At 44.1% G+C, this 8,030-nt stretch overlaps 1 pseudogene; it reads left to right on the top strand.

The window, feature by feature from the left end:
• Window positions 1–845: 845 nt before the first annotated feature.
• LOC110311301 (armadillo repeat-containing protein 7 pseudogene) lies at window positions 846–1,092 on the top strand (annotated as a pseudogene).
• The last annotated feature ends 6,938 nt before the right edge of the window (window positions 1,093–8,030 follow it).

Consider the following 8,030-nt stretch of genomic DNA (forward strand, 5'->3'; position numbering starts at 1 on the left):
ATGTCTACAGAATGAATAGGTGGTAGACTAGTCACACAGTCTAAGGAAAAAGAACAATAATCACCAACTTCATACATATCACCACAAGACTAAAATAAGCCAGACACAAAAACACATGTTACATGACTCCACTGGTGTGCTATTCAAAAACCACCACATTGGCATTGAAGGCAGGATGTTGCTTCCTAGCATGATCAAAAGGAAACAAAACCAAGTCAGAGGAACAAGCACTTGCAGCCATTTTTCAACCTGGCAGTCACTTTATGATCATAGAAAGAAGCCAACAGAGCGAACCCCCAGATTTTCCAAGATTGCTCTCTGGGAATAATATTGGAAGCACGGGCTAGAAGAAAGCCAAGCAGACGTTCAACCTCATGGTAAGGAGGAGACGAGCAAGAGCTTTAATCTGAGAGCAGAGGAAGAGCTCCAGGAGAATACATGAAGGTCCTAGGCAAATAGCAGCTACTGGGAAAGTTAAGTGGAAACAATTACTAGAGTTTCCAAGGAGTTTGGAAACATTCAGGTTCTAAGTAATTAGTCCAGGAAAGAAAAAAAAAAAAAAAACCTCATTAGAAACATAGGGGAAGCGGTGCAGGGAGCGCGGTAAGGGGCGTGCCTGCCTTCGGTTCCGAAAAGCCACCGCGTCTCGCCCGGGTTGAATTTTGGTTTTCAAACCCAGCTCAGACAGGATCCTGAGACCCCTGGCCACCCCCACAGCTCATCCCCAGCTGCAGACGCGGATCTCAGGAAAAGACTGGGTTTGCTGCCGCTCTGTCGCCGCCCGGACAGGTCAGGATCCAGGCCTTGTGGCCTCTACCCGAGCTCCCTACTCCGCCGTCCCAGCCATGGCACAGAAACCCAAGATAGACCCTCAACGTCGGGCGGCTAGGCTACTTGCAGGCGCTGGTCACAGAGTTCCAGGAAACTGAGAGCCAAGATGCCAAGGAGCAAGTCCTCGCCAACCTCGCCAACTTCGCTTATGACCCGGGCAACTACCAGTACCTACGGCAACTACAAGTCCTGGACTTATTCCTTGACTCTCTGTCGGAAGAGAATGAAACCCTAATCAAGTTTGCTATTGGTAAGAGTTAGGCTGCCCCACCCCCACCCCCACCCCGCGCCCGCGCGCCTTCCCCCAAGTTATGGACTAGAGCGACTTGAGAGCCAGGCATGCCACTCGCCTGTAAAACCAGCATTACAGAAGGCTGAAGCAGGAGGATGGTTGCGACTTGGGGGCCAGCCTGGGATTCAGAGTAAGACACTGTCACTAAACAAACTAGTCTTTGGGATGGGATCTCAACTTCTAGGGCAGACCTGCCTTGTGTGTGGACCACCTACCTCCTCCTCCTCCACACCTTATCCGGATCACAGCTCATTCCAAACAAGTCAAGTCTTTCTTCCTCTTAGAAAAGAGATAATAATCAAGGAAATGGGGTGAAACCTCTTTGAAAGAAGTTTAGTTTTTTGTTTGTTTGTTTGTTTGTTTGATTTTGATTTTTTGAAACAGGGTTTCTCTGTTTAGCCCTGGCTATCCTGGAACTCACTCTGTAGACCAGGCTGGCCTTGAACTCAAATCTGCCTGCCTCTCTGCCTCCCAAGTGCTGGCATTTGAGGTCTCACTCTGTAGCCCTGGCTGGTCTGAAACTTGTCTGCCTCATGGGTGCTGGGATTAAAGGTTGTTCCACCATCCCTGGCTTTCAGAGGATACTTTGTAGAGTAAGTTCCTCTGCCATGTGGCTCCTGAGGATGGCAGTCAGGTCCTTTACCCATTGAGGCAACCTGCAGGCCCAAAGGGATATTTTTTGATGGTTGGTTTGTAACTAGGATCCAGTACAGGACCTGCGTATTTCATCTGACTTTGTTCTTTACGGAGACCTCTTTATGTTCCAAATAAACGTTTTATTTTATAGCAAGTTGAGAAAACTTGACGAGACTGGGAGTGCAACTCAATAGAGTGTGTGGTGGTCTATGCCTGTAATCCCAGCATGCAGGAGGTAGGGACAGGCAGACAGAGAGCTCAAGAGCCACCTTCAGCCACATAGCGAGTCCAGTTCTGAGCCACTCAAGACTCTTTCTCAGCAAAGAAGAAAGAAAACGAAAAAATTCCAAAGATAAAGAGTTCACACACACACACACACACACAAAAGAAACATAGAGCATTCAGTAGAGAGGCCCCTAGACAAGCAACACTTTGGAGATAATATTTAATTACCACAAACAATATTGAAAAGCTGCTCTTCACATCCTCTTTACACTTTAAATCACCTCTAGTTTACTTGTATCAGCTTATACAGAAAGGCCACATCACTCCTAAAACTTACTGTTTAGAGAATGAAATCTATACTTGCTCAGTATGATGAAATTTCCCCATAAATATCTTAAATGTGTGGGTTAAATCCATGGCTACAGGGCCCACAACTATGGATATCGGATTGTTATAAGGTTCTTATGACACACATAAAGTGAAATAATATTATTTGAATATAGTACAAGGAAAATAGAGACACCCAAAAGTTTATTGGCTGCTAAAAATGCAGTTCCAGGGGATAAAGAGAGAGTTTAGAGGTTCTGAGTGCTTATCGCTCTCGAATAGGACCCAAGGTCAGTTCCCAACAACCACGGGACAGTGAACAAACACCTGTAAGTCCAGTCCTGGCGGCTCTGATAGCCTTTTCTGACAGTGCATGAACATGATGCACAAACATGCACACAGACAAAACCTTCATACACGTGAAATAAAATAAATCTTTGTTTTAATGAAGTACCATAAATAACTCAAAAGAAGAGAAGAATGTTGGTCGTGGTGGTACATGCTTGTAATCCCAGGGAGGCTGAGCAGGAAGGCTGTCATAAATTCAAAGCCAGCCTGGGCTCTACAGTGAGTTCTAGACCGTAAGTCACACAGTGCAATCCTGTCCCCTTCCTACCAAAAATGAAATAAGGAAAACTGGAACAAAACCCAATTTGGATGGATATCAATATGTTATACTCACTCTCAGCCACAGGGACAGTTTAAATGAAATGTAAGTGCTCTCAACACCTCAAGTAAAAGGCAAATATTAGTACATTGGATTTTTTTTAAAGGCATAACCCAACCTATGCTCTCTATAAGTTTTCTGCTTTAACAATGAATGCACAGCTATGTTAACAATGATAATTTTCTTTTAAAAAAGGAAAAACCCAATAACTAAATAAAATAAGATGAAAATAGTCATGTTCCTATCAAAGAAAACATGAGAGCTGGGAATGTCCTCAAGGTTGAAGAATGATGGTTTGTAGCGACATCAGAAAGAAAATTGCAAAGAGCAGACACGGGTAAACTGAGAGGAGAAACAGATACAGCCATGAATATCAATGGAAAGCTCAGAATACTTCCTTCTCTAGTGAGGGAGGAAGTCAATGAAAGTAGGTAAGGACATAGAAGATGAGCAGTCTGCCATGGCGGCACTCCAGAGAGCACTCCACTAGACAGCAGTGGAACTCACATCCTTTTCAAGTGCACACAGAATCTTCACCCAGGGAAAGCACATTTTGGGACACAAAAGTAATTATAAGAAACATTCGTGAAAGGCATCCTTTGACGGGAGTTTGGGATAACACTAAGATACGCATTTCAATTGGCGTGTGTATGTGTGTGAGAGAGAGAGACAGACAGAGATAGAGACAGAGAGAGACAGAGAGAGAAAGACAGTGGAGTGAAAAGCATACATCAGTCTTGGCATTAAGCACCTTTACCCACTGAGCCATCTCACCAGCCCCTAATGCAGAGATTTTTCCTTGCAGTTCATTTGTTTTGTTTTGTTTCTTAAATTTTACTCCAAAAGGAAAAATAAAGACTTATTAATAGTGAAATCTAATTAGCAATTCTGAAACTCTTTTTTTTTTTTTTTTTGTATCTCCTAAGACTGAGCAAAGGAGCACACACACTGGGAAAACAGGAGCCAGGCCTCTGGGATTAGGAAAAGGAATTTTAAAAAATCAGGTTTAAAATGCCACTTTCAGTAAAGAAACCAGAAATCGATGGTGGTGCCATAGTCTCAGGGCCAGGGCAGAGAAAGGAATGTGTGCGTCTGGGGTCACTGTGTGGAAATGTCAACAATTGACAGGGATATATCAGAAGTGTACAAAAGCCACTTAAAGGACATTTCACGGCTCAGAGCTTACATGGGGTGAGCGTTTCCTTAAGAGTTGCAGTGTTTAGGAACCACTGAACAGAGTAGATACCAGAACTACCACAGTCAATCCGTGGACGTGCCTCAAATCCTGTCTCCAGGAATGAGGTAGCCCTCTCTTCCTGAGAGAAAACTTCAAGAAGGGAAGGTAGTATGATGGACGACTGCAAACACGAGTGGTACGATCCGAGTGGTAAGATGGGCAAAATGTCCATGCTCTCCAGATTCATATCCTGAAGTTCAGATCCCACTGTGGGAGTAGTTGGAGATTATGGAGGAAATGGGAAATGGAGTTGGGAGGTAATGGAGGCTAGATTAGGTCTTGAGGACAGGGCCTTTGTAATAGGATAAATGTCCTTTTTAAAAATGAAGAGAGTTGTTAAGACAGCTCAACACAGAAAGGCCCTTGTCCCACCTTGATAAAAGGGAAGACAAACTTCCTCAAACTGTCCTCTGATTACACACACACACACACTCACACTCATACACATACACACACACACACACATACACATCACACACACACACACATCACACACACACATCACACACACACATCACACATACATACACACTCACACACACACACTCACACACACACTCACACACACACTCACACTCACACACACTCACACTCATACACATACACACACATACACACTCACACACACACTCACACACACTCACACTCATACACATACACACACACATACACACACACTACACACACATACACACACACATACACACACACTACACACACATACACACACACACTCACACATACACACACACCCTCACACATACACACACACACACTCACACTCACACTCATACACACACACACTCATACACATATACACACACATACACACACACATACACACACACATACACACACATACATACACACTCACACACACACTCACACACACACTCACACACATACACACACACACATACACACACACTACACACACATACACACACACACACTACACACACATACACACATACACACACACATACACACATACATACACACATACACACACACATACTCACACACTCACACACACACATACACACACACACTCACACATACACACACTCACACTCATACACACACACACACTCATACACATATACACACACTCACACTCACACTCATCCACACACACACACACCATACACACATACACACACATACACACACACACACACACATACACACACACACACACACACACACACTCACACTCACACAAAAGAAATTAGTAAATGTTGGGGGAGTGGAAGAGCAAGATATATGCCTCTGCCATTTGTCATGTTTCATTTCTAGAACTGCAATACCAAAGGACCTAGATTCCATCCCCAGCACTGCATGGTGATTCACAGCCACCTATGAGCCTAGTTCCAAATAGGTACTCATGAGTATCACATACATCTATGAATGCAGGCAAACACTGATATACATAAAGTAAAATAAATTTAAAAAGAAGCATGTTCTATAACTATAGAAAAATTCAACTGGGAAACAATTATAGAAAATAAAGAAGGACTGGCTTTGGACAAGAAGAGTGTCTGGGAATGGATGAAATGAAAAGTCACTGGGAAAAAAGGTAATACCTCAGAGGAAATAAAAGCACAAAACATGTTTGCATTTAAAAAAAACAGTTCAATTAAAATTTAAGCAACAAACGAAGGGGATAGACATTAATTATGACAAGGAATGCCAACATGTCAATAAAAGAATATGGAACACTCTCACTGCAAATAGACAGGGGCCTGGAAAGAGCATTTACAAAGGCTCGCTAAGTGGCCAACAAATATTGAATGAGAATTAAGTAGAGGTTAAATATCCTTCCCTTCCAGTGGGAGTTATGTTTCAGAATAAACAAGTCTTCCTAGGTGAGGACGGACAGCTTTACTTATTACAACATGGCCTGTACAATAGAAGGAAATACAGAATGAGAAAAATCACCTTTCTGAGCCCAAATGAAAACACTGCCTTAGGTGGAAATTAACTATCGGTGGTAAAGTCTTTGGGGGGAAGATATATGAATGCAAGATAACCTTAAAGTGCTGAAGCGCATTGTACTGAATACTGCCCAGTCCCCAAAGGGAAACCTACCTGGCTTAGTGTTTCTATTGCTGTGAAGAGGCACCATGACCACAGCAAGTCTAATGAAGGAAAACATGTAATTGGGGCTGGCTTACAGTTTCAGAGCTTTAGTTCCTTATTGCCATGGTAGCATACAGGTAGACACAGAGCTGGAGCTGGAGCCAAGAGTTCCACATCCTGATCTGCAGGCAGCAGAAGGAGACCGATTTGAGCTTCATTTGTCATAGCTTGAGCATATCAGACCCCAAATCCTGTCCCCACAGAGAAACACTTCCTCCAACAAGGCTATACCTACTCAAACAAGGCCACACCTCCTTATAGAGCCATTCCCTATGGGCCAAGCATTCAAACACATGAGTCTATGACTGCCTGAGTCCTATTCACACCACCAACACAGTTTAAAGTGCACCACTATCACCCTGGGATCAATCTCAGTATTACTAATGATTGAGCAATGGGATATTATTTGTCAGACTTCTTGAGGTATTAAAATAGGGCAGAGAAGTGAGGGAAAAGAATAATCTTAGGGTTTGCACAAAGCAAACACACAAACGAAGCAAAAGTAAGTCAGCAAGGTGATTTCTTTTTGCAAAAAGGTGAGCACACACACTCAGCCAAGATGGCCCCTGTGTTTCATCTTCAACAGCGATAGTGACTGCATCTCATCTCATTGGTGGAGCTGTGCTTCACAGTCTGATGTGATTGGCTAATCCATGGGAAGGAGCAAGAGAGATTCAGAAAACAGGGGGCCCTTGTAGGGATGAACAACCTTTGGTAGAATTAAAAACTTTTCTCAGAGAAGGAGGTTCTGGAGGTAACAAGATTAACATAAAAGATACCAATTGGCAGAAAGATTAAAACCTATTCCCACCAGGCCTATGATGGACAGAGTGGGAATTCAAAAAGCCAGAACTGGCAAGCAATTTATAAATGAACCCCTAAGGAGACTGAACTTGTAGAGACCACCTCCAGTAGATAGGCACAGCCCCAGGTGGAAGGATGGGGGTCACCCACCCATCTCAAAGTTTTTAACACAGAAACGTTCCTGTCCAAAGGAAGAACGAGGACAACAAATGGAGCAGAGACTAAAGGAAGGGCCATCCAGGGACAGTCCCTCCTGGGAAATCCATCCTGTCTGCAGACACTCTGACACTGTTACTTTTCCCAGGAGGCACTTGCTGCCAGGAACATGGCTGTTCTTGGGAGAGTTCTGCCGGCAACTGACCAATGCAGATGTGGATGCTTGAAGTCAACCATCAGACTGAGCTTGGGGAGCCTGGTGGGGGAGCTGGGGAAAGGAGTAGAGGAGTGGAGGGGGACTGCAACCCCATAGGAAGAACAACATAGGTAAGCCTGACCATCCAGTGCTCCCAGAGTCTATACCACCTCCAAGGAGTGTGCAGGGAAGGATCCAGGGCTCCAGATACATATGTTGCAGAGGACAGCCTTGTCTGACATCAATGGGAGGGGAGGTCCTTGGTCCTATGGTGGTCTGATGACCCAGTGTAAGGAGATGCTGGAGCGGTAGGATAGGAGAGGGTGAGTGAGTGTGGGAGCACTCTCATAAAGGCAAAGGGGAGGGGAGAGAGGGCAGATGTGGGATGGGGGGTCTTGTGGAGGGATAACTGGGAAGTGGTATATCATTTGAGATATAAAAAAAGGAATGATTAATTTTTTTAAATGACCCCCTAAAGCAGTAATCCTCAAGCCGTTGGTGGCGACCCCTTTGGGTG

The sequence above is a fragment of the Mus caroli genome, unplaced genomic scaffold (assembly GCF_978045245.1).
Source record: "Mus caroli unplaced genomic scaffold, Mus_caroli_1 scaffold_17, whole genome shotgun sequence".
Taxonomy (NCBI): domain Eukaryota; kingdom Metazoa; phylum Chordata; class Mammalia; order Rodentia; family Muridae; genus Mus; species Mus caroli.